This window comes from Pelodiscus sinensis, chromosome 3 (genome assembly GCF_049634645.1).
Source record: "Pelodiscus sinensis isolate JC-2024 chromosome 3, ASM4963464v1, whole genome shotgun sequence".
NCBI classification, from domain to species: Eukaryota; Metazoa; Chordata; order Testudines; family Trionychidae; genus Pelodiscus; species Pelodiscus sinensis.
The window spans coordinates 173,046,065-173,072,486 of record NC_134713.1 but is presented as its reverse complement, the minus strand read 5'-3'; the positions used below and the strand labels follow the sequence as shown (position 1 = coordinate 173,072,486).

Here is a 26,422-nt window from a genome sequence, read left to right as displayed (position 1 = left end):
GAAATTTCCTTAATTGATGAGGAAAGTCAAACAAGGGGTATATGGTTTCACACCATGGGGAATGGCATACTGTTGTAATATGTTTAGCAAGTGTAATGCCAGTCCCATAAAGACAGGGTAACAGAGGAAGTAAAACATTTTTTATCCCACAGATGGGAAATAATTAAATATTTATAACAGTAAGTGAGCTAAGTCAAGGAGATGTTCCTTGCTTGCTTTCTTACATATAAATCACTGGGATTCATCTTCAGTATCCATTATTACTATTGGAGATTTTGAAACAATGTGAACATATTTATTTCGAAAACATCTAGATCTTTTTAACAATACACTATTCTTAATTGTCCTAGTTCAAGTGTAACAACTTTGCAGCTAATGTAAAATAATATAATATTTTGTTCATCTAGAACAAAAATTACATATAAGAATGAGAATTATGAAAAATGACAGAATATATAAAAGAAAATAATGAAGCTTCATATCAAAAGTTGAAAGTAAAAATATAATAAGGTAAAATATGTATGCCAAATGAAAGTGTTCATTGAGCAGCTGCATGACATTTATGGCTGAGAAATTTGCCTTTATTATTTCTGTAAAATTTCGCTCACCATGAAAAACAAGAAAACATTATTTGTGGGTGATCTTTATTATGTAACACCTTCTGTCTTTAGTGTCAATACTTACATATACAGTCATTCTGCATCCTGTTTATTTTGTCAGCTGTTTATCTCTGCTCTGCCATTTGTTTGAAAAAACAAGCCTTTTTACATTTGTAAATTTAATTAAATGAAAGAACAATAAAGGGTAGTTCATAACATAGTGCAGGTACAAGTTTATTATGACATAATTCAAGATACTCTAGGATAAGAGCGTCTTCTATATTGATCTAAATAATGTTGATACTATAATCAGATACTACCAGGCATATGTGAAATATTGAGGTTTCCTTGTATCTGTGAATTAGGTCCTGTTATATATCATGGAGAAAATGATCAGGAATTACAGTTTGGTTACTGCAACATGGAAAATACAGATTGTTATAAGATTAATACAAAAGAAAATTCTAAAATACAATTAATTATGCACACAGTTTGCTCTTAATGCATCAAAACAGTTTATCAAAATATTAATATAGGTAAAACAATTCATGTAGAATCAATAGAAATGGAAACATCTCTTTATGTTAGGGATGTAAAATGAAATAATGGCAGGTATATTTAAAGGCAAACAATATTACTCTATTAATGTTAGAAAAAATAAGAAACAAAATACATTGCAAAATGTCTGATTACCATGTAAGTTTTCTAATTACATGTGTTAAATAACATTTAGAAGTCCACCTTTTGGGTGAAATCTTGGCCCCATTAAAGTCAATGGAGTTCTACCATTGAATTCCAGGGGGCTAGTATTTTATACATTACATGTTATATCTCTAAGAAGCCTTATAAAATACTCAAGAAATATAATGTTAGCATAATACATATGTGTACAATACTGAATAATTATATAGACCCTAATCCTGCTTCTTTTGAATTAAAGGAAAAAATTCTCATGTACATTAATGGGACAAGACCGAGCTATAATTATTATTGATTAATTAAGCATTCAGAAGTAAACCTGTCAGCTTTTGAGGATGGAGACAGTATCTGTTTGTATCCACTTTCAGTTATTTTAACTACTATGTAATTACCTTGTTTTTCATATGAGAAATTAGGTGGCACAGAAAATTGAGAGGGATAAGTCATACCATTGTGCCATCAAATCCTAGCTATTGATCTTTTTACATTGTTTCTAAGCATGGTAATTATAGCAAATAACTTATTCTATCACCCAATAACTTATTAAGGGTCTGTTCTGGCATTTCTTGTGCATATGAGTTTTCAGTTGGACTGCAGGGATCGGTACTCAGAATAGAGTGATCTAGATGGTTATATTTACTTCTGTTCAACATTTTCATGCTTTTTAAAAATAGGGATTAGTTCATCCTCTTCTCATCTTCAGCTTTAGTTGTTTTAGCTGAAACTAATCAACTTTGTCCAGTGGCATTTTTTTCCTGATAAGGAAAAATATTCATTAAATTTGTTTTCAGTGTTTTTCATGTTGTATAAATATGTATCTTTGTATTCTAGTTCTAGACCATAGGAAAATAATAGTAATAAATCTCTTTCAGTTTTTTCAGCCCCTTATTTTGTAGATTTGATAGAACTAGATAATTGAGATAATGATACCAACCATGCAATTAGGATGGGGTTTTCAATAGCACTTATGAATTTAAATAACTTTCAGGAAAAACCCCCACTATTGACTTTGAATAGGTTCATTGGGAGTTTGGTGCCTAAATACCTTTGAAGTTCTGCATTATGCACTTTTGAAAATCCCATTTTTTTGTCTTTATTGAGGCAAAACTCTTATAAAAGTACCAAATCTCACAAAGCCTTGTTTGTGTGACAAATCTTTAGTTGCATAAGTATACCCAGTGGGCTTGACTTTTCTTGATGGTGTAGATCAGGAGTAGCTTCATTTAAGTTAATTGAGTTATGCCAGTTTGTGAGAGGAAAATTAAATACATTAGATTCAGTGGAATTACTTACTTGAATAAAGATTTCTCATGGGAATCAAGTACATGAGACTCAGTACCTCAGTTGGAAAGAGGTTTTGGCCAAGTAAGAACAAAATGTCTAAACTACATCCTTTTTTCGATAAAGGGATTTAAATTAGACATATCGAAATTATAAATGAAGATGGGATTTGAATTTCCCGTGCTTCATTTACATAATGGCGGCCACAGCTTTTTTTTGAAAAGCCGCTTTTCGAAAAAAACCCGTGGTCAATACGGGGATCTTTTGACAGAAATGTCCCATTTCAAAAAATTCTGTAAACCTCAGATCTTTTTGTTGAAAGTTCCCCGTCTTGACCTTTTTTTTTTTTCCGAAAAGTGGCTTTTCGAAAAAAAAGCCGTGACCACCATTATGTAAATGAAGCATGAGAAATTCAAATCCTGGCTTCATTTACAATTTCGATATGTCTAATTTACATCCCTTTGTCGAAAGGGATGTAGTTTAGACATACCCAATGACAGGTAGTATTGAGTATAGACAGTATTGTGCCCAAGGATTAGGAAGTTGTTCAAACTTCCAGACATTTCTCTGAACTGACCCAGTCCTCCATACATTTTAAAGATAGCCTAGTAGTATCTGTAAATACCAGTTTTAGCCTTAGAAATTTTATGACATGTTCCACATGTTTATGAAATTTTGCATATGGATTAGCTTTATTTTAGTGCTTATTATAATTAGTTGTGTGTGGCACTACACTCAAATAAAATACTATTAGAGAGCACTGTATCATGCCACCAAACACTGAAAAGCTTTTGAAATGAAAACATGAAGTCAGTCATGCTATAAGTATACATTACATTAATGCCACTTTTATTATATTTCATATGCATTACACTGAAATATTAACTCAGGATGTAATTTTCTACTGAAATAAGCAAGGGAAATTTTATTTTACATCATGGAAGTGGCTTGACATAAGAAACAATATGCAAAATTACTTTAAACACTTTATCTGAGGGATATTACTCAGGGTAAAAGTATTGTAATGTTGATATTAATTTTCCAGGAAATTTCTGAGAACTATCAGAGGACTATTTAATATTAACAGTATGCAGTTTTACAACTGAAGACATTAGTTTGCTTTAGGCCTGGGATTGGGGAACACTACTGTTGTAAAAGGCTGGTCTTTAAAATATTTTTGGTAAAGTGAATTATGGCCCTGGACAGATACAGAGGAAAGAGAATTTAAGATCAGTCACTTTCATCTCATCCTTCCTATTTTTTCCCCTTGATTTAGTTAGGGTTGGTCCACACTTTGAGCAGGGGGTTGAAGGGACTAGGTGACCTCCTGAGATTTGATCAATCCCTAAATATTAATCATTCTATGATTGTACAAATTTTTGAAGTTCATAAGCTAGAATAAGTTTTTTAAAATATTGAATTAGTCTAGCAAAACAGGAGTTTTATTTACATATCTATGCAAAACCATAACAGTCCAATGTACCAATAGTTCAATATATTTTCTATGAAGAAGTGCGAAAGAAAACAAACATATAATGTACCTAAACAAATACATAATGTACCTAAATACTTTGCAGGAAAATTTTATGCTCTTAAACTTGTTTTAGTTTTTTAATTACTAAGGTAATCTTAATATACACATCTTATTCTCTTTTAATATTGCTAATACTTTTGTCTCAGTCACATCTTGATGTGATGAGTTCCAAAGATAATTATTTTGTTTGGATTAAAATTATTTCTGTTTAATATTCATTCACTTTTAATTTTAACTGACCATTTGTTGTTTGGTTAGGGGAATGAATAAGGAATAACCATCTAGCTATGCACAAGCGGGGACATTCTTATGATTAAATCTTCAATAGTTGATTCCAGCTGTAGATTGTCATCTGTGGAAGGTAATTTTTCAGTGATTCAAGCCGATATAGCACAAACTAGACAGCCTTTAGATGTTTTTGTTTAGGTGATAAATATTTTACCAATCTGTGTTGTTATTTACTTCTCCATAGCAACCCATTTTAAAGTATTCTATTATTCCAAGTCCCCCTTTGAAAATTCTCATCTTCTAATTTCACTCCTGCCATGCCTTGCTTTTGAGTATAATATGAAATGTATGTTGGTATTAATAATCCTTGCAAGTTGCATGTATGGCTGCAGAGCTATACGGTAGTCTTATGAGAGCACTCAGTTTTACTTTGAAGGGAATCATAGACACCTTCATTTGTCTCCTCCTTGAACGCTTAGGTAATATTGTGGTTTCTGAAATACACAACATATGATCACACACTTACCATAGGTAAATTTTTCCTCTTGGATCTTCACTTCAGATTCTTTGTCTTCAGTGGGCATCCCTGTTACATTATCTGTACTTCTTTTGCCTGTGGAATCTCCATCACTATCAATGCTCCTAGGGTTTACTGCGTGTAAGATGAGTACAGTATGTGCTATGGAGATCCAGGGCTGACTGAATTAAGGGTAGCTAGCTATAGGAAGCTTGGAATTTAGTTTAGTTTAAAACAAAATCTTTTAACATTTTAAAATAGTTTCTTTTTTATGGTCACAATAAAACATTTTTTATAAAATAAGCATATAGGAAAATAGTCCTACAATCCCTTTTAATTAGAATTAATTTACTGCTACTACCAGTGCCACCACAATAAAGAAAAACTGCTAGATAGAATCCAGAATATCTTTTTATTTTTAAAACATTCTGACTTTTTTTAGTTTATCACACTGAACTGAAAGTTAAATTTGAATATTACCTTGAGAATAAAATTAGTTTTAGTTGTACCCCTAAGTGTGATCCTTTGTCCACTGACTCTCCTCCCATGTCCCATTCATGGGATCTCAGAGCATAGATAGAAATTTTCTGATCAACATCACCATATGCAGAATTCAAACTTGCAAAAGTTTAAGTTCAGTTTTCCCAGGTTAGAAAGAAATAAACTTGGTGAGTTCAAATTAATGTTAATTAATGTCTTGGTCATGGATGTATCCATTATAACGAACATGCATAAAAAGTTAGTAGCTAATATGAGCATAGAAGAATGGAGCACAAGATTCCGAGACAGCTTTGGACATTGTATAATATTGACATGTGAGCCACATATCAGTTTGGCTTTAATTTCCCCTTCTCTAGCATAAGCGTAATGATACCTCACCAGCTACCTCACAGGAGCATTGAGGATTTTCTTTGAAGGATTAGACCAGAGGTGGGCAATTTGAGACCAAGGGTCTGTGTGTGGCCCACATAGGATTGCCAGGTGTCCGGTTTTGAACCAGTCCAGTATTTGAGCTTTCTGTTTGGGAAACAAATTGAGAAAATATAAATGAGAAAATATAAATGTCCGGTATTTTCTAAATAAGATGTAATGTAGATTGTGATGTAATGTCAAGTGTGTCCGGTATTTTTGTTGAAACCATCTGGCAACCCTAGGCCCAAAGACATTTTGTATACCGATGCCTATGCAAAGGAATCCCAGATTCTGCTGGTTTTCAGTCACATATTTTTTCCTACCAGCATTTTAAAAGTGATACTTCCTTAAAGCAGGAACATGTAAAGTGAGGTGTGTGCTGATTGCACACAACATTGACTATGAGAGCTGTGTGCTCCCTCTGCATCCAATCAGAATGCTGCTACGGTTCACTTGGCACACACTACAAATTCTAGATACACAAGGGCAATTAGCAGAATTACCCTTTCCTGGCAGACTATCTTGGTTATGACAATCTTGTGGCTCGCTGAGATGGAGGGGCAGTCACGCAACCCACTCACTAGCCTAGGTTTCCCCTCACTGGATTAGACCTTATATTATTATCCCCCCCCGTGAAATCAAAGATCTTTTTGATGTAGACCCCTCTAGCATCCAGTAACATTTTCACTCCATACAGCCAGTGTTTCTCAGTTTGCTCTGCAGTTGCTCCCCAACTCCACCATCTGTATTAAATTCACCACTCAGCATGTTGTTTTTCTAAAGTGCATAGCATCTTTTCCACTATGTGGGCTGGGAGACATGGATTGCTACCTTGATCTCCCCTGCTTATCTAGCTCTCCTCACAGCTGTTACATCTCCCATTTGCCACCATCTCCAATATTATTCTGTTCCAGGCCTTCCCTATGCATCAGTGAGTACCTAATAGTGTTAGAGAACAGTGGAGAACCCAGAGTTCCACTGATGGCATACTCTCTATGCTGTGCTTCTTTGTTCTGATTGGTGAAATTTAACTTTCTTCAGCTCTGATACTGCCATAAGATGTTTAAGCTTGGAACTCTGTATTAATATAGAGCTCTGTTGATTTTAGTGGGTCTCTATACCAGCACATGAATCCATTCTAGGGGATCCTCATGTAGAATCAGAAAGTTTATTAGATTAGCAGTCGGAATTAAAAAAAATATTGTGAGTATCTATTCATTTCTTGAATATTGTTACTGTTTATAAACCATACCTTTTATTTAGCTAGATCATTTTTTTCATGTATTATGCTACTGTACAATTAATCATGAGAGAATCCTCCATCAATCAGCACAGAAATCCTTACATCCTTGAGGTACACCAAATATATTCAGCTAATCTAGAGTGTGGCTTGTATGGACTCAGCAAAAGGTGGCAATAAGATGACATTTTATGATAAAGAAAGGTTTAGAATGTTTTAGGTCACTGACTCTTCTATGTTACTTTAGCCATGCCTTGAACAGCGAGCCATCGAGTTAGATATCAGTAAACAATGAATTCAGTAGTCCTGGTGGATAGTAGATAGGGCACAATCCTTCAAGGAGCTGAGAGCCCTCAACTTCCATTAAAATCAGTTTGAAGTCCAACTGAGTCATAGTTAGAATTACAGCAAACCCAGTAACCTGTAGTATTCAACTGGGGATGCTAACACGGCGGGATTCGCCACACGACAGCACCTCCTGCTGGTTACTTGGGAGTTAGCTCTTTAGTGCTGGAGCGCCCCCTTCTGGTTACTGTCTCTCCTGTTGTTACATGTTAATGGCTCCACCACTTTGTGTTAGGACCCACGTCCCTCCCAGACAATGGCGTCTTCTTCTTTGGGTGCTGCCCTGCTGCAGTGTCCCCACACTCAGGGGTTCTCCCCCTCAGGGAACACTCAACCCCCATGCCCACCTTGCCTCAGTGACACACTTCCAGTCTTCATTTAGCCCCCTGCCACAGGGGAAAACTGCAATCTGGAATGGCCACTCATCATTGTCAAGGGGGTGTGGACCTGCTGCCTTCTGCTGCCCTACCTGTCTCCCTGCAGTTCTAGTACCCTCAGGTCTTGCTTCTGGGCCTGCAGCCTGGAAGGTTGCCTAGCTAGAGCTTCTCAGCCCTGCTCTGTGTCAGGAAGTCTCTAGCTTCCCTGGCAGATAGGCCCCTCCTGCACCACAGCTGAAGCAAGAGTGAGTCTGTCTCCACCCCTCCAGGAGCCCTTATTTATACAGCCCTAATTGGCTGTCTCTGCCTCAGCTGCTGGGTCCACCACTCCAGCCCTCTCTCAGGGCTGGGTTTAAATTCTTAAAAGGCCAGTGTGGAGCATATGCTCTTTAAAACACCCCACTCCTTAAGATCATCACTCCTGAGGGTAGGGTGGTTTTGTAGCATGTACCAGTTGTCGGTGCCCCTTGAGAGCCACTCGCTTCTCTTCCATTTCCCTGAACTTCTCATGAAGGCGGTTGTTTTCTGCCATCACCTTCCCGTACTTCCAGGCCACATCATGCTGTAGGCCTCTGCTGTACCCCGGGACTTCTCTGCTACCACAAGCCGCACACTCATGTCAGAGTTTTCTGGATGCTCTATCTTCATGGTCTGGGTCCATACTGTAACCTGGTCTACTACAGTTTGTGTCTCCTTCTCTGACTGGGCCCTCTTCATTCCAGACAATTTATTAGCCATTTCCGTAGGATAGCTCCCAGGAAGGTCGGCTACTGCCATCACTGCAGCATCAACTGTCTCTGCCTTTGAACCCTCTGGGTCCTCAGGTACCTCCTTCTTCAGATGCCCTTTTCTGAAGGGGCAGTGCCTCTTCTGGTGGCCGTCCTTGTGGCAGCCTGTTGGATCATGCAAGCAAGGTAGTAACAAACTTCAATAGGCCTTTATTTAACAAAGGTGAAACCTCTTTACACAGCTGCTGCTGCTCCCCTCTGTAGCTCTCACTCAGGCCTCTCCCATCTCCTCCCCCCTTCTTCCTGTTTCCTGTGCTTCCAGATTCCCAACAGCCAGTGCTCCCAGTTCTAATAATTACAAGCAGCATCTAAAACATCACACTGCCAAAGCAGGCTTCCAGCCCCTTTGCTGCCTTTGACCTTAACAAGTCCCTCTCTGATTTAGCCTCTATCCTGGGGCTAACTTTGATCCTAATTCCTGGTTCTTGACATTTCCTCTGTTGCCCATTGGATGGGGATCTTGTAATAAGAATTACTACTTTGCTGATTTTGACTTTGTTTTACCTAAAATCAGATTACTGTTATTCCTCTAAAATCTCTGTAGTTAAGAGTACACGTACAGCCATTAAGGAAGTGTTTGACATTACAGTATGCAACTGGAGACATATGCAGCATTTTCAAAGTTTCAGAATTACTTCTTAATTTCAGATGCATCTTGGCCTTGCTCTTTGTCTTAGTGAAGTGTTTATAAAAATGGCATTTATTTAGCAGAATCTAATCTCTTTTAATATTTTCATTGTCAAAAATAAGAATATATCGATGCAAGTATATTGTATGTTCCATAAAAGGAGGAATAAGGTTTCCAACTCGGGGATCTTACAAACAAATATGTAAGTCATAAATACTTATCACGAGCTATTTTATGTAAATACATATTTAAGAGTCTAGAGCTAGGTAATCAGATGAATCAGGGATAGAGAATGAGGCCCTATAACTAACATTCTATTTCTTTAAAAAATGAGCCACTAACCCTGCAAACACTTATGCATGTGCTTAACTTTAAGCATTTGACTTCAGTGAAAATATATAAATAAACTTAGCACACATGTTTAAGTTATTTGCTGAGTAGCAGTTTACCTTGGATAATTCCAGTCTGGTATAGTAAAGGGATCTATTCAATATGCGTAGAGTAGGCAGAATCAAGTCCTAATTGATGCAAATAAAACAATAAGTAGCATACTTCAAAGAGCATTTTAAGTCACAGAGAGGAGCCTCTGAATTATGCAGAGATGATGAAAACTGCATTAATACAAGCTAACGGCCTGATGCTATGAACACTTATGTATATGAATACAATTTTCCTATGTAAGTGTTTCCAAGATTAGGCTCTTAACCAGGAAAGCATAAGCACAAGAGGAGGAGGGGAAAGTGGAGAGGAATATAGTATCTTCTTTCAAGACCACAAAGGCGCACAAACACCATGCATGTGCAATTGCAGTAGTTGGGAGGTGTTCTTGGGAATATGGGGTCAAAAAAGGGTAAAGCTGTCTATGATCTAAATTATTGGAAAACCAGTGGAATTTGTTCTGGAAATTCTCAAGAGAGTAAACGCTGAACATGCTGTCCTTAGCTCCTCTAGTTAGAGGGTGCCATCCTCCTTCATCCAACTAGAGAAGGATGAGAATGACTGAGACACTGGCTCAACCGATAAACAAATAGTAGCATGCTACCTGAGGCAGTGAGGCTGCCTGGGGAGGGTATCATGGAAGTAGTTCTGTGTTGTTGGGCTTCCACCTTTGTACCCTGAAAGCAACAGGCTTCCTGCCTACAGATCTCAGGTCATCTCTGTTTGGATAGCCATGCCCACTGCCTCTTCTGCAGACCCACAGATTCCTCTACTTCTCAAGGAGATGATGTTTTATGAACACTTAAGTTTAAGTTTCCTGTCGGTTTTTCTGCAGATGGGGAGAAACTAGTACTAGTAATTTGTTCATAATGTTTACTGGAAATTATAATTCTGCACAAAGAGCAGATCTTATGTCACTACATATATGGTGCATAAATATGCTGTCCCATTAGCACCCAATGGACAGAGCATGACTATCTCTTTTCCTTCTTGGCCCCTACTACCTTGCAGTGCTAGTTGCTCCATTGAGTGGATGCAGAATCAAAGCTCTGCTCATTCCCCCACTCTTGCCAGCCCTGAGTGAGATGGGAAAAGGATGGAGGAAAACTGGGCATGCAACTCCTGCTTATCCCCTTGCCTAAATGCCAGTGAGGCCATTAGGAGACACTAGAAGAAACAATACGGAGAAGCAGAGGGATTTTTTTAATGTCAATTTTTCATTGCAAGGTTCAAAAATTAAAGAGTAAATCCCTGCATCATTTCCAAAGTTATACAGATAAAAATACTGTTCTAATGTCTCTCTTTTTCACACTGTTATAACTTAACATTTACTTTTTTCAGCAATTGAAAATTTTACAGGCCACCATGTATGTTTAATCATTCTCTTAACAGAAAGAAAATACTTGATGATTGGTTTATTGTGCAATGGCTGTTTTTCATGGATTTAACTTAAAAATATGCATCTTTATACCAACATATAATTTCCATGTTATGGTTCCAGGTAGTCTGTAAAAAGGAATATCATGTAGAATATCCATTAAATTCTCTGTGATGAAAACTCTTACAAAGGATTATGGGTAGATCTACAATATGCAGTCATACTTCAAAACTTCACTGACATTCACCAAAGACTGAATCTCCCATTAAGTCCATGTAATTGGTAATCTTTGATGAACCTTCAATCAGAAGCATGTGAATTGAAATGGAATTGAATACTGTTGTCAATTACTGCTGAATTAAAACAAAGGGAAAAAAAGACTAAAATTGGTTAGCATAAAGTTCTGGCTTTAATTTAAAAGCATAAAAATAAAGAAAATCAGAGTTATAGTTCAAATTAGCATGTCTTTACTACTAGATCCCTTAATTTGAACTCGGAAGATCAACCGCGGCAGCATTGATCTTCTCTGTAGTTTAGACATACCCAAAGGCCACATTTTAGAAAATTTCCCAATCTCTGTGCTCTAATTTCCTCACCTGGAAATTGGACCAATAATATTTACCTCCCTCTCAGAGGCCCAGTCCTTTAATTCTTGTACACCCTAAACTCTGACTGATTTCAGGATCTGCAGGGAATGCAGAAACAGGACTCAGGGGAGTTTGAGGATTAATTAATTAATATTTGTAAAGCATTTAAAAGATGAAAAGTGCTTTAGAATTTCTAACTATTATTACTAATATAATATTAATAGAACAATTAAAACTCTTTGTTTTTGAAGATTTGCCATATTCAGCTGAGTTTACTAGCCAATCAGTGGAGTAAAAACACTGGTCTTGATACTTCTCTCCCATCAGTGTAATTCAAGATTAATATCCCTGAAATTAATAGAACTAGACCATTGAAAATGAGTCTGAGATCAGAATTAGATTCACAGATATTGGATGAAACTGTGCCTCCTACCTCTGCTTACAAAGAACAGTGTTACACTTGTTTAATTATTAAAGCATTCAAAAAAACCACTGTGAGGTCCAGATAGGATTAACCTTGCCCACTGCTGTGTGATATTACCCCCTGATCCTTGTAGGAGGATTTTCCTTTGTCATTAGCAGCATGTTAGTAGCTAAAAAATGAATAGATTCACATACATGTTATCTAAAATTACTTATTCCACCCATTAATTTACCTGTATTTGCCAAGCAAAACACAAAGGCTACGTCTAGACTGGCATGATTTTCCGGAAATGCTTTTAACGGAAAAGTTTTCCATTAAAAGCATTTTTGGAACAGAGCGTCTAGATTGGCATGGACGCTTTTCCACAAAAGCACTTTTTGCGTAAAAGCGTCCGTGGCCAATCTAGACGCGCTTTTCCGCAAAAAAGCCCCAATCGCCATTTTTGCGATTGGGGCTTTTTTGCGGAAAACAAATCTCAGCTGTCTACACTGGCCCTTTTGTGCAAAAGTTTTGCACAAAAGGGACTTTTGCCCGAATGGGAGCAGCATAGTATTTCTGCAAAAAGCACTGATTTCTTACAGTAGGAAGTCAGTGCTTTTGCGGAAATTCAATCGGCCAGTGTAGACAAGTTTTTCTGGAAGCGCGGCTGATTTTCTGGAAAAACTGGCCAGTCTAGACACAGCCAAAGTGTCCATGCAATTTTCAGTTGATTCCATGAATGACTAAAAGAATCATCTACTTTAACCCGCAACCTTACCCTTCTACAAATGTGTATTATGCTGTACTAAAATACCTGTCCTTGGAAAGAAGCAAGTCTATTTTTTCCCACCAGTGCACTTGAACTGATTTTCATTCTCTTTTTAAAAACCTAGTCCAATATGTCCAGTTAATTTTTTTCTCTCAATACAAACAACCTGACTGCTGCATAGCTAATTATACATAACAAAAAAAACCTCTGTTAAAAACATTGTTAAGGTTGCAGAGTCAAGCATATTAGGATTAAGGTTGCTTGTACAATCTTCATTCAGCCCTCTTGTGCATAAGTATTATGATATAACCTTTAATTACATGGTCACATACTATTTTTTCTATAGGACCGATGATGCTTACTTAGAGGCCATGAAATTAATGAGTCAATATTTTGTTTTCTCCTTTATTCATTGTGTGTCCCCATACCTTATTTGTTGCACACTATTCACTCTCTTCTCAGAAGCCAGAATTATTTTCCTTGCGAGCTTTTCTGTGGCGCTTCCCATTATAGTATCTGAGTGTAACACAAATATTAATTAATATATTTTTACACCCCTGTGACATGGTGGTACTATTCTTTTTTTGCAGATGGGGAATTAAGTCCTAGGCAGATTAATGTCCAAACCATCTATTACTTTTTGGATGTCCAGTGCGAGACATGAAGGACCTGATTATTTATTAAAAGCAGTTAGCACTAGAAGATGTACCCAGTATTACTTGGGTCTTCAACTGAAGTAATTTTTTTATTTTTGAAAATAAATAAAAAAATCTAAATGCTTTATTTCAGTTATTGCATTTTAAAAAATGAAATAAAATGAAGGCCGGAGTGAAGGTTTGGTGGAAAGGAAAGGCAGGGGGTGGGTGGCTTAGTGCAGAGGATTGACAGGTGCGGGGGGAGGCTGTAAGCAGCAGGTGGAGGCCTAAGGGCAGGGGGAAGAAGTGGGGAATGAATAGGGGAAAAGAGATGGGAGTGCAGAAGTCAAGGCAGGTGGAAAGTGCAGGACTCAGGGCACGGGGATCAGGACAGGAGTCTTGGGAGGTGGGGGTGGCCTTACCAGGTCTGACCTTGGTGATGAGGATTCTGCTTCTTCAGTAGCAGCTCCTCCCAGGGGTTCGTGTCATTGCTTCCCAACCGGCGGCTCCTTCTGAGGTGCAGGGACTGCACTCCCCTGGGAAGGGAGGGATCTGGATCTATGCATTTTTTGGGTGGGTGTTGGGGCTCTGCTGACTGGCCCCAGCCTCCACCTGCCCCTCCCAAACCTGCAGTCTGAGCAGGGGGCAGCCCCTGACCTGCTGCTGCTCACTGGTTTGCAGCTGTTCCAAGGGGCCCTTGCTTGGGACAGTGCCCCCCCATCCTGCAGCCTATTGGGGGGTACTTTATTGGGTGACCCTGGCCTCCAGCTGTACCGCTACTCTGCAGCTGGTCTGGGGGAGCGGGGCTTTGGGGGCTACCCCCGGCCTATAGGGCCCCCCACGGCCTTTAGGCTGTCTGGAGGGGGCTGGGCTCTGGTGCTGCCCCCAGCCTCCACTGGTCCCCCACAGTCCCCAGTCTGTCTGGGAAGGGCAGATGCTGGGCGCTGCCCCCCTCCAGTGCCTACCCCCCTGCAGCCTGTCAGCTCTCTATGGGGAGACAGACTCTAGATTTGGGTTAGGGGGGCTCCTTACCGGTGTGCTGGCAGGCAACCTGAAGGAGTCCTAGCACTGCTGGCCACTGTCTTGGTGCTGCAGCTGTCCCCAGTGGCCCACTCTCAGTATCGTGCCCCTCCTATGTCCCTCCCTTTCATGTTCTTCCACTCTTTGTCCCTTCCCTTTCCATTTAATGGAAAATGGTCTCATTCCCAGCTCCTCCAGTTTTCTAGGTACAACCAAACCCTGACGTTGGCTTAAGTTATCATAAGAGTAAGCTGCATACCAAATTTGGGGGTCCTAGCTTTTATAGTTTAGGAGGAGTTCTTGAACAAATGGACACACAGAGGCACAGACAAACAGACACACTCTAAAATATATTATATAGTACTGTAGCAGTTCAAGGACAGCTCCCATTCACTTTAGTTGCAGTTATAGCTCAGCACTTTTGGACTCCAGGAGATTCACATCAGGCAATGAAAAAATAAGGCATGCACAATAGTTTCCACCTCTGAAAAAAACGATTCAGGTGACTTGACTACAGGGTGTACCTTCCTTAAGTGGGACTCCGTAATCTGGCAACATCCATGATCCAGCATGGACCATGGATGTTCCTGGACCATAGAGCCCAAGAACAGGGAGGTCTGGTGGCAGGGCAGGAGCACACTGGGGGAAGGGGGGGGGGGGGGCACCGGTGACGCAGCTGGGAGCCCAGTGTAAGGGGAGGGGAAGGAGTATGGACGGGCAGCACAGCAGAGAGTTTTGGCCCCTGCAGAGCTCCCTGGTCCCAGCAGCCAGAGAGCTCCAGCCTGCCAAGGGCCATGAAGTTCTGGCTGCTGCCAGGAAGCTCCAACCCCAGCAGCAGCCAGGAAGTTCCAGCCCTGGCCATGGAGCCAGGCAGCTGTGGAGCTCTGCCCCAGATGTGGAGTTCCAGCCGTGGCATTCTAGCCTTGGCATCAGTGGGGCTAGTAGCATCTAGAGAGCCCGGGGGTGTGGGGCAGCAGCGAGGGTAGGCTGGAGCCCTAGCCCAGAAGAAGCACAGGCCATGAGGGGAGGAACCTTCCCTCGTCCAACAAATCCCCTTGTTTGGGACCAGACAAATCTCGATGGCGCTGAACCAACAAGGTCCAACCTGTAGTATTATGCAGGAACTCTGTGACAGATACAGGAATGTTATCCAGTTCTTCATAGAGATGTAAGCAACTAGCCAACTATCCAATAAGCATAAACTTAAAAGCTGATTCACCTCCAGCACCGTCTCCTTGAGGGGCAGGGGAGATAGAGGCACAGCGGGAAATGGCGCGAGCAGGGACTGAAGCAGTCTCCGCTTGTGCTGGTTCTGCTGCAGTTCTGCTTTAGAAATGTACAAGAGCCCCACGGCTCCCCCGTCTTGCTCTCTCAGCATTGGCAAGGTGGGAAAGTGACTAGTCACATCATTAGTCGACTACCTGATAAGATGACTCCCCCGCTGGCCCTGCAGTCCCTGTGGAGCTTCCTTTTGAAATGTACAAGAGGCTCAGGCACTGCAGAGAGCGTGGGGCCAGTGGGGGAGTCCTCCACTGGCCCTGTGCTCCCTGTGGTGCTTCCGCTTTTGAACTGTAGCAAGAGTTTGGCAGGGCTCTTGCTACATTTCAAAGGTGGAGGCGCCCTTATTGACTAATCGAATAGTTGATAGAAATCCCATCCACTATTAGGTTAGTTAATTAATCTGAATTTAACATCCCTAGTTCTTCAAGGCACTATTTAACTTCCTTAACCACAAGGCCCTCCTTTCTCTTCTTTCAGTCCTCTTCCTCATTTATTACATCTTCCAACTTCTGCAAACTTCTGAGGTAGGTCAACGACAGCAGCCTCCTGATTCATGTCAGGTCAAAAGTTTATCCTATATACTGAATGAACAGGGGTTCTATGCAAAAATGGTATGTGATCATGTAATTAAATGCATGTAGGTGTCATAATGAACATGTACAAATGAAACAAATTAAGGTTTGAAAGACATCCTTAATTCTGACATTGTTTAATTTATGAATACTTGATTTTGCAACTGTGAACGTGCTATTTTTGGGTAGCTTTTGTATGTGATTTCCTAGTTTTTTTCAAAAGCAAACTGAACCCCTCCCTCCAGAATTTTCATCATGTGTTATCATATTGATACTCACATGTCATTAGCAGGTTTGGAAACTTTAGATCCACCACAAAGTTAACAGAGTAAATGACAGCAGCTTAGGAGACTCAGGAATAGTGGGTTCCAGTTCAGGCTCTGGAGCAGAAATTAGCAAACTTTGGCACGCGGCCATTCACAGTAATCTGCTGGCAGGCCGTGAGACATTTTGTTTACGTCAATCATCTACAGGAAGGCCCCCCCCCCCGAGCTCTATAGCTGCAGTTTGCCATTCCTGGCCAATGGGAGCTGCAGGCAGCAGTGCAGGCCAGTGAAAGGAAGCTGAATGAGGGCTTAACCTATAAATTGCAGAATTAGGCCTTACCATTACTACTGTCAGGTGAGGTGGAACAGTTTCTGTAGTGGAAGTGAAGCAAGCCATTGAATCAGGCTGTTGTAAACCCTATATAAGATAGAAACCACTTCAAGTCAGGAGGTCCAGTTCCAGCAACTATGGCTACTGTAGTTCATTTTTGTCTTTACAGACTGGTACTTTTAGAAGTCCATGGAGTCAAATGTGTGGAAGAAATCCTGAAAGAAATCAATAGAAAAGGATACAAAGTAGAAAAGAGGAAGGATGGGCTTGTATTTAGCTATTGGATGGGGACTCTGGATATCTTGAGTGCAGTTCTCATCTATGCCAGAGTTTTCTTGTGTGACTGTGAGCGCTTATTCACTTCATTCTTCTCTTCCTTTTTCTGTATGGTCTATGTAACATTGTAGTGCAGATGCAGTCTTGTAAAGTGCACTTGTAAAGTGGCCAGCATAATAGGGCTCAGATGTTGATTGGGGCCTCTACATGTTATTGTAATACAAATGATGTAAATAAAAGAGAAAGCAACGATGAAAAATGTGTTCGAGAGTGAGTACTAGTGATCGCAGAAACAAACTAATTGTCCTACCTGGACCTGCCTGTATCAGAGGTAGCAGCAGGAGTGGAGGGGCAAGTGGAAGCCAATGCATGTGGGGAGTTAGCTTAAAAGGTGGATTCCAGTGTGCACCAGTTCCTGGGGAGCAGACTGCCATCCCCTCCTCCTCTCCTCTGCCCTTCTCCCCGCCCCTCCCCCCCCCCCCGCCCCCGCCCAGTGCAACTCTGTAACTGCTGAAAATTTCATTTACTTTAATAAACACATTTTAATTTCCCTACTGGGTAAGAGGGCAGATACCCCCCAGATCTGGTGGCTATTCTTCCATGAGATATACCAACCAATAATAAAAGTAAACTGCTGTCTTCCCAAACTGCCTAACAAGAAGTCATAAATGCAACCTCCTTAGGTATTCCAATCCTAGGTTCAGTACCCAGACACTAGACTTAATGATTGTATTTAAAAACAATTGATTCAAACAAACAAGTTCTTCTGATTCCATAGGATCACTCATATATCCAAGTCAATATATAACTCAGATATTGCCGAATAATCACGCTATTGCCAACCCGTTAATATCTAAGGGTATGTCTACACTAGCCCCCTAGTTAGAATTAGGGAAGCTAATGTAGGCATTCAAAGTTGCAAATCAAGCCCGGGATTTAAATATCCCACGCTTGATTTGCATCTTCCCGACCGGTCACCATTTTTGAAATTTACAAGTCCGGACTAACTGCCCGCGTCTACACATGGCAGGGACCCAGTATTTCTAATTAAAGCCCTAAATCGAACTACCTTTTATTCCTCCTGCAAGGAGGTTTAACAGGCAGTTCGATTTAGGGGCTTTAATTCGAAATTCCGGCTCCCTGTCACGTGTAGATGCAGGCAGTTAGTCTGGACTTGTAAATTTCAAAAAATGGTGATCGGCCGGGAAGATGCAAATCAAGAGCGGGATATTTAAATCCCGGGCTTGATTTGCAACTTCGAATGCCTATATTATCCTCCCGAGTTCGAACTGGGGGCTAGTGTACCCATACCCTAATACAGGGGCTGGCAACCTTTCAGAAGTGGCGTGCAAAGATTTAACGTATTCACTTGAATTTACAGATATGTGTGCCCCCAGACCAAGACCCTGTGGGTACAAAGCTCCGAAGCGCCCCGAGCCTCCACCTGCATCTTGCATGTGCAGGGTTTTCAACCCCAGTGCCACCTCCTCCCACTGTTGCCTGGAGTGGTGCAGTCTAACGTGCTGCTGGGAAAGGGGGAGGGTGCTGGCCGCTTGTGTACCATGAGAGCCTGTTCTGACTGTCTGAGCCCCGCACAGCCCAATCTGAAGCCTGCCCCACGGGAGCAACAGAGGTGAACGACCAGAGGTGGACAGGACTTTTCCATGTAGGAAAAACATGCATTCTGTACCTTATAGCATGCATTCTGTACCTTGCTGACCCCAATCTAATATCTAAAGATTTACATATGAAAAGAAAGATGAGACTTAAAACTGGCTAGAAGAATTGAATAAATGCAATAATTGCCAAGTTCTTGGTTCAGGCTTGTTGCACTGATGGAATAAACTTCTTTCTTGTTAAGTCTCCGGTTGCTTCTAAATCATTGGAAGTTCTTCAGTTCCCAGGTTAGAATGCTCCCACTAGTATAAATTCATAGTCAAGAGGGCTGAGAATGAAAGAGGCCAAATGGAGATGCACCCAGGGTCTTTTATAGTTTCAAGTGGAAGGAAATACATTGTTTCAAACAAAGCCCCCTGTAGAGATTGTGGAAAAAATACAAGTAACAAGATGGATCTTGGAGTCATATGAGTAAGTTACGTATCCATGCTTGCTTCACTTAATCTTAGCAGAGCCAAGTACCCATAATCTAGATAGAATGTTCACCTGAACCCATCAAGCATGGGTGAGCATCTGCCATTTTCCATCGAGAGTTAAGTGTGCCTCGATGGGCCTTTAACTTGAAAAGTCCCATCATAATGTGCAGGCTAAATACCTTCTGGGTGTTACCACATGGGCAAACATTTGAAATATAGATGGAGAGTTAATGTTCATAATTTCAGATACACAAATGATGAATAAATAAAATGATGCAACCATATTCTGCAAATCATAACTTTTGTATTGACACCTTACTTGACACACGTTATACAAGCTGGACATCCCTACCCAGCACCTTTAGGACCTGAGTGGTCCTGAACAGGGGAGTTTGCTGGACCACAGATGTTGCCGGACCAGAGAATCCTGGATGAGAGAGGTTCAACAAATATAAGATTTGTTGCAATTATATAACAGTGGTATCAACAATAATCTATATAGTCTTATTTTAAGCAGATAATGTCACACTATTACTACAGATTTATTTCAGACCAAAATTTGAGAGCCACCAAAGTTTCTCTTGGGCTACTTCTTCTGGGGTGCTCACTAGAATAAATGGATCATTTCTCTCAAAGCACAGCATTACAATAATATCTGTTAATAAGATTAACGTATCCTTAATAAAATTTACTTTATAAAAAGTGCTTTAACAAACATCAAAGGATTCCATTATTGTATCTTATTAGCATGCAAAAGTAATGGCGTGCTTTTGGAAAAAGAAGGAAAACCCTCTAAAATTTATGTAAGATTGTATTTTTGCTAGATGAGTGTCAGTTGATTAAAAGTGTTTTTCTTAGGCACATTGCACTGTAATAGTACTTGCTAATATTATGGCAAAAGGGGTTTTTAGTGTGTTCTTGCAGAAAATGATTATGAAAAGTCATAAAATATAAAACTCTTTACTTCCATGTGGATAAACTAGTCATTTTTATTAAAATTTGGTAGTATAAAAGTTGTAATAGAACAATATTCATTTTGTCTGAGTAAAAATATTAAAGTAGATTCTGTGTTTCCTAAGCTTATTAAAAAGTAAAATAGTTCTGTAATTTTCTAAGATTTTGTTAGCTCTGCTATGGTTTGAAATAATTTACAATCACAAAGAGATGGAATAATTCATTCAAATTTGAGTTAAAATGAAGATTTGATTTTCAAAAATTGTACGCTAGCCAGTATAACAGTAGTAAAATGCTTTAACTATGATCCATAGCCCAATGAAGCCAAGGTTTTAGATGATAAACTTGGATCATAATATTGTATTCCTTGAGTAATTAAAACTGTCACTGAAGTCAGTCAGAATGTTGGGTCTATAAAATGTAGATTCATGTACTTTGCTTTTGTGTGAGTATTTATAAAATTGCTAATACAGAAACAATACTAATGTTGATGTAATATTCTAAACTTTACTGCAATTCTAATAGGCTTGAATTGTAACTTTTTTTGAAAATGAGCAATTAAAAAAATAAAATTTAAAAGAATAACTGTTGGAGGAGAGAAAATGGAGCATGTAAAGGTAAGGTACTCAATCTTGTATTCCTACTTTAGTATATATGCAAACCTCTAGTTAAAGAACAAAGAGGCTTTCTACTAACCATTTGTTATCTTGCCACTATTAAACTTCAGTTTCAATATTGTAGTTTAGTTTATGTTGTAGAATGAAAATTTTCAGTGAATCTATAAATAATTCCAAATATTTGAAAACTTACAGAACTACAATATTAAACTGATAAATCACATTAGAATTTTAAACAGATAATGGTAGTTAGAAATGTTATAATAGCTATTGTAGAAGTACTGAAATTTGTAAAGGATATGCTTTCTGATGTAAAATTTAAAAGTTGCAAACACTTTGCATTCTGAGATTTTAATGTCCATAAGTAGTGTAGAGCAGTAGCTTTCAATGATCCCTATCCCATGCTCTATTTTTAAATTTCAGTAATAGATAATTAGAGGAAAATGAACTTTATATATCCATACTTTTTTAGAGAAAGTTTTTCAAAGGCTCAAAAGAAATCTAGGCACTGAACTTATACTGAAAGTTAATAGTAGTTGGATATGTAGTAAGATGAGAGCCTGAATCAAAAGCCCATGTAATATAGGCCTGGTTTGAGGCCTGAGGCCTAGCTAACAATGGACAAAACTTGGCTAATAAAAAGCAAAGCTAAGTTGTGGGCAAGAGGCAGGACCCTGTTCACAGAACTTGGCATGATGAGGGCTGAGAGTGTAAAACAGTAATTGGTAATAGGTCCAAGGTATAGAACAATACTTGGTACTGGTCATAAATTGAAAGCACATTTCAAAAGGATGGTACCACCAGCTCATTAAAAAAGACTTGGTATTCACACTCCCCACAGATGCAGAACTAGGTTCAGGAAAAGGTCTAAAATGATAGCATGATGGATATAGATGACCTAATTAGGATTGCCAGATGGTTTCAACAAAAATACCGGACACACTTGACATTATATCACAATCTACATTACATCTTATTTAGAAAATACCGGACATTTATATTTTCTCAGTTTGTTTCCTGAACAGAAAGTTCAAATACTGGACTGTCCGGTTCAAACTGGACGCCTGGCAACCCTAACTAATCAAATCATGAGGTACAGGGTGATGGGTTGTATCTAAGTAGCATCAGAGGGTGGTAACCTGACACATCAGGAGTGATGGGTAACTTGTTTGTGCCTGTATATAAAGTGGTGTCTTGGGGGGACAGTCTTTGTCTGACCTGGGGGCAGGAGGGACCTCCCACTGATTGAGCCATTCCATTGTTAGGCATGCATGTGCATAGTGGTTCGGTATAGTCTACTGACAACTATTACTGTACTTCACTTAACAATGAACTTGGCCGGGCACCTTCAATCCTTATCTGATGGTGGTTTTGGGGGCTTTCTCAGGGTCTGCTGTAGTGATTAATTGCACAGGTCATCACGGCACACATCATTGAGCACACACGCAGACAGGCTTGTGGTTATCACTGAGAGAGCCAGAAACCTGTCAGGAATCACGACAGTAAATCATGACCCTACTACAGGATGATAGACTTTCCTTTGTGCCTTTGATGATCCACAACTTTAAAGGTATTTAGGTTTCTTACTCTGAGTGAAATGTTATGTAACATTAGTTAAAGCAAGGCACCTCATCTTTGAGGATGAGGACTTGAATATTTAGTAAAATAGCCATTTACAGGATTAACCGATGAGCCTGAGCTCATCTGTTAATGCTAACAGTTACATGCAGCCCTCCCCATTGCATCTGTATCAGAGGAAGGGGAGGGAAGGCATGAGACAGGAGCTGTCTTTTAAGTTGGTTTCTTCCCCTGAGCACCAGTTCCTGTGGAGCTGCTTGCCCCCACTGCCTCTGATACAGATGCAGCAGGGAGGTGGGAGGGGAAGACAGGAGAGGAGAGGCAGGAGAGAGCCAGTACAGGAGCAGAGATGGCTTTTAAACCAGCTCCCTGTGCATGCCGGATCCTGTGGAGCTGCCTGCTCCCCCATTCCTGCATTTCTGCCTCCCACTGAGTCAGCAGCATGGACAGGTGGGAGCCAGTGCTTGTGGGGAGCCAGCTTAAAACCCAGCTCCCCTGAGGACTAGCTCCTGCCTGTCCCCCGTATGTAAATGTGTAACCAGTGTAAATTTCAACACTGACACATTTACAGATTAAACGTCTTCTAACATCCCTAGTAAAATACTACTTACAATTAATACAGCAATCATAAGGAATATTTGGAAATAATGTATACAGCTAATATTATTTAATGAAAATCTTTTAAAAAATCTTTTAGCAAGATACAGCCAGCCACTTATCCTGACCACAGCCTGACTTTTCTGATTCTATATCATCTCTCTTTTTTTCCTACCCTTTGTCATTCTATGTATTTTAGATTAAAATATTTTTGGAACAGGATCATATTTCCTTTTTGTATTTTGTGCAGAACCTAACACAGGCACTGCCCGAAGCAAATAAAATAATAATATATTTTATTCGCATACCCTAATTTTAGTTTAAAATATTTTATCTAGTATTGTGGACTTTATAAATCTTCAATGGGATTTCAGTAGAGGAATGTTACATTGTGCACAGGACAGATGCCAAAAATCCAGAGCTCATTGTATCATTCTTCTTCAATACTTTAATACAGGCAGTCCCCGGGTTACGTACAAGATAGGGACTGTAGGTTTGTTCTTAAGTTGAATCTGTATGTAAGTCAGAACTGGCATCCAGATTCAGCCGCTACTGAAACTGATCAGTTTCAACAGCGGCTGAATCTGGCCGCCAGTTCCGACTTACATACAAATTGAACTTAAGAACCCCAGGCGTCCCCAAGTCAGCTGCTGCTGAAACTGATCAGCAGCTGATTCCAGGAAGCCCGGGGCAGAGCAACTCTGCCTCGGGCTTCCTGTAGTCAGCCGCTGGTCAGTTTCAGCAGCGGCTGACTTGGGGACGCCTGGGGCAGAGCAGCTCAGGTGCTGCTGGGTTGGTCCAGTAGCGCGGCCGCTCCTCGGCGCTACTGGACCAACCCAGCAGCACCCCAGCTGCTCTGCCCCAGGCGTCCTGATTCAGCCGCTGCTGAAACTGATCAACAGCGGCTGAATCAGGACCCCTGGGGCAGAGCAGCTGGGGTGCTGCCGGGTTGGTCCAGTAGCGCCAAGGAGCGGTGCTGCGGGACCAACCGGCAGCGCCCCACCTGCTCTACCACAGGCCCCGGGCTTTGCTCCACATCTCCCTGGTCTGCTGGGGGGGGGGCACTAGCTGCGTCCCCCCCCAGCAGACCAGGGAGATGCGGAGCAAAGCGGCGGAGGACCCGGGGCCGGACCCGTGGCGCTTCCAGATCAGCTGGAAGCGCCGCGGGTCCGGCCCGGGTCCTCCGCGGCTTTGCTCCGCGTCTCCCTGGTCTGCTGGCTCCCCCAGCAGACCAGGGAGACGGGGAGCAGCTTTTCTCGCCCCGGAAGAGGCGGGTGGCGGGACCAGGCGTCCCATCGCTCCAGTCCTCTGGGGCGAGAAAATCCCCGTTCGTAACTGCGGATCCGACATAAGTCGGATCCGCGTAACTCGGGGACTGCCTGTAACAGAAGCAACTGTGCTCAATAATAAGATTTAAATAAAGAAAAGTAACCCTGCTATTTAATTTGAAAAGTAGGTGCGTTTTGATGTCAGCTGACCTGAGATATTAGTCTAACTCCAGCTGAGATATTTCAGTATATAAATGAAGTTTCAGCAAGTTCCTGCTTCAGCGATTATGACTAAGCTGCTTTTTCCAGGTCCCCTACAGAAATTGTATTTTCTTTATGTCCGATGTAAGATCAGCTGATTTTCTGCATATTGCCTGCAGTGTGTCTTGTAGTACACTGGAATTCTGATGCTAACTGGCTAAGGTGTCTAATATGTCTGTGTTTGGGGTAATTTGAGGTGGTATTTCAGATGTATTGAAGTCATGTGTCTGGAGTTGGTGATTTTGCATGACTTTGGAATCTCCGAGTTACTGTGTTCTGACTGTCTCAAATTGTCTGGGGTCAAATAGAAATTAAAATTGCTTAACTCCTATCTACATTTTTGCACTTCCTGATCTAGTCAGGATTTTGCTGTGAGCCCTGTTCGGGAGCTTGTTAGTTTATGGTGGTGGCTTTTATCAATACATGTGGATATTTGTGGGAGAGAGTTAAGTAAAAGATAATTGATTTATCAATGTAAACAAAGCAAGTGTTTTTTTTAATTTTTCAGTAGATAGGTTGAAGATTTGAAAGAAAAGCTGAAGATTTCTTTTTGTATTTCCTGGATCATTTGAGAAAATAGGATCCTCCAAAAAGAACAGTTTGTTTCCAGAATGAACAATTAATAACAATTAATATGGTTTTGTCTAGTGTTAGCCAGGATCTTTAGCTTTTAGGAAACTCTGCTGCTTATTATATACTTGTTTAACAATGATTTTCTTGCTAACTGTAAAGCGGTAATATATAAATAAAAGACAGCATTTTAATGCATCTGTGGAACTGATAGAGCTCTCTCTCTCTCTCACACACACACACACTGAGGGTATGTCTATACTACAGCATTATTTCAAAATACCTTATTTTGAAATAACGCATCTACACATAAAATACATTTCGAAATAGTGTTTTGCTATTTCGAAATAGCGCGTCCACACTGAGTAGACACTGAATCGCATTTAAGGCTGGACAGAACCAGGTTCGGCAGGGCATCAGGTCAGGAGTTACTATCTGAGGCCTGTACTTAAAGGGATCCCCCCTGGATAGTCAGTTCTCAGGTTTCCCTGCTTGCTTGCCTACCTCGATGAGGGACAGCAAAGCATTTTGTCTCTGCGTGCTCTGATTGCCTTCTCTCGGGACACTACAATACTCTGCAACATAGAGCCAGAGCTGCCCCTGGGCACTATGGTGCTTCTTATGAACGTGTTGCTGCGAGCCTGGCTGCACTTTCTGCAGGCTGCCATCTGGGAGGTCCTCCTTCATGTCCTTCCACTTACCCCTCTCTAATCCCCCTTCCTGATGTCAAATAAAATACATGTATTTTCATGAACACAAACTCTGTTTATTTAACAAAACTGGAGGGGGGGAATGAAACTCTGGTGAGACTGGGGAAAGGAGGTGGGAGAAGGGAGAAGAGAGTGTGGTAGAGGGAAGGGGGAAACCTGGGAGGAAGGAGCTAGAAGGGGGAAGCAAGGAGAAGAAGGGGGAGGGGAAGCTCAGGGCTCAGGGTTGGGGGGGGCTCGCCAGACCAATTTGATTTTCATGCAAACCTGCTCCTGGGTTCGCATGTGGTCTTTGGTGGCTAGGCTGGCAGATATCCTGCCATAGATGGCTGCATTCCTCTGTCTAGTGCAGAGATCATGGACGTTGGAGGCATCTCCCCCAAACCTGAATAAGGTCAATGATCTCCACCTGGACCAGGAAGGCGTCCGCCTTCTCCAGGATCTGGCAGGCTCCTGGGGAGCCATGAAGGCTGGCTGCCAGTGGCTTGCTGGCCCATGTTTTGGAGCCACTATGTCAGGGGCAGTGACTGCTGGCTCTGGACTGGCAGGCTTGGAACTGGCACAGGCACTGTGGCCAGAGTCAACCCCTTTAAGGGCTCCAGGGAGAGGGGAAGGAGAGGAGTGTTCTTGTTTGAAGCTAGAGTAGCCACCAGGGTACCCTGGGAAGGCTGGA

The 26,422-nt window shown here is 40.9% G+C and overlaps 1 protein-coding gene across 14 annotated transcripts in view; it reads left to right on the top strand.

Moving 5' to 3' along the window:
- Positions 1–26,422, top strand: part of NRXN1 (neurexin 1) — a 1,137,502-nt gene that overhangs the window by 6,367 nt on the left and 1,104,713 nt on the right. The gene's annotated exons all lie outside the window — the stretch shown is intronic.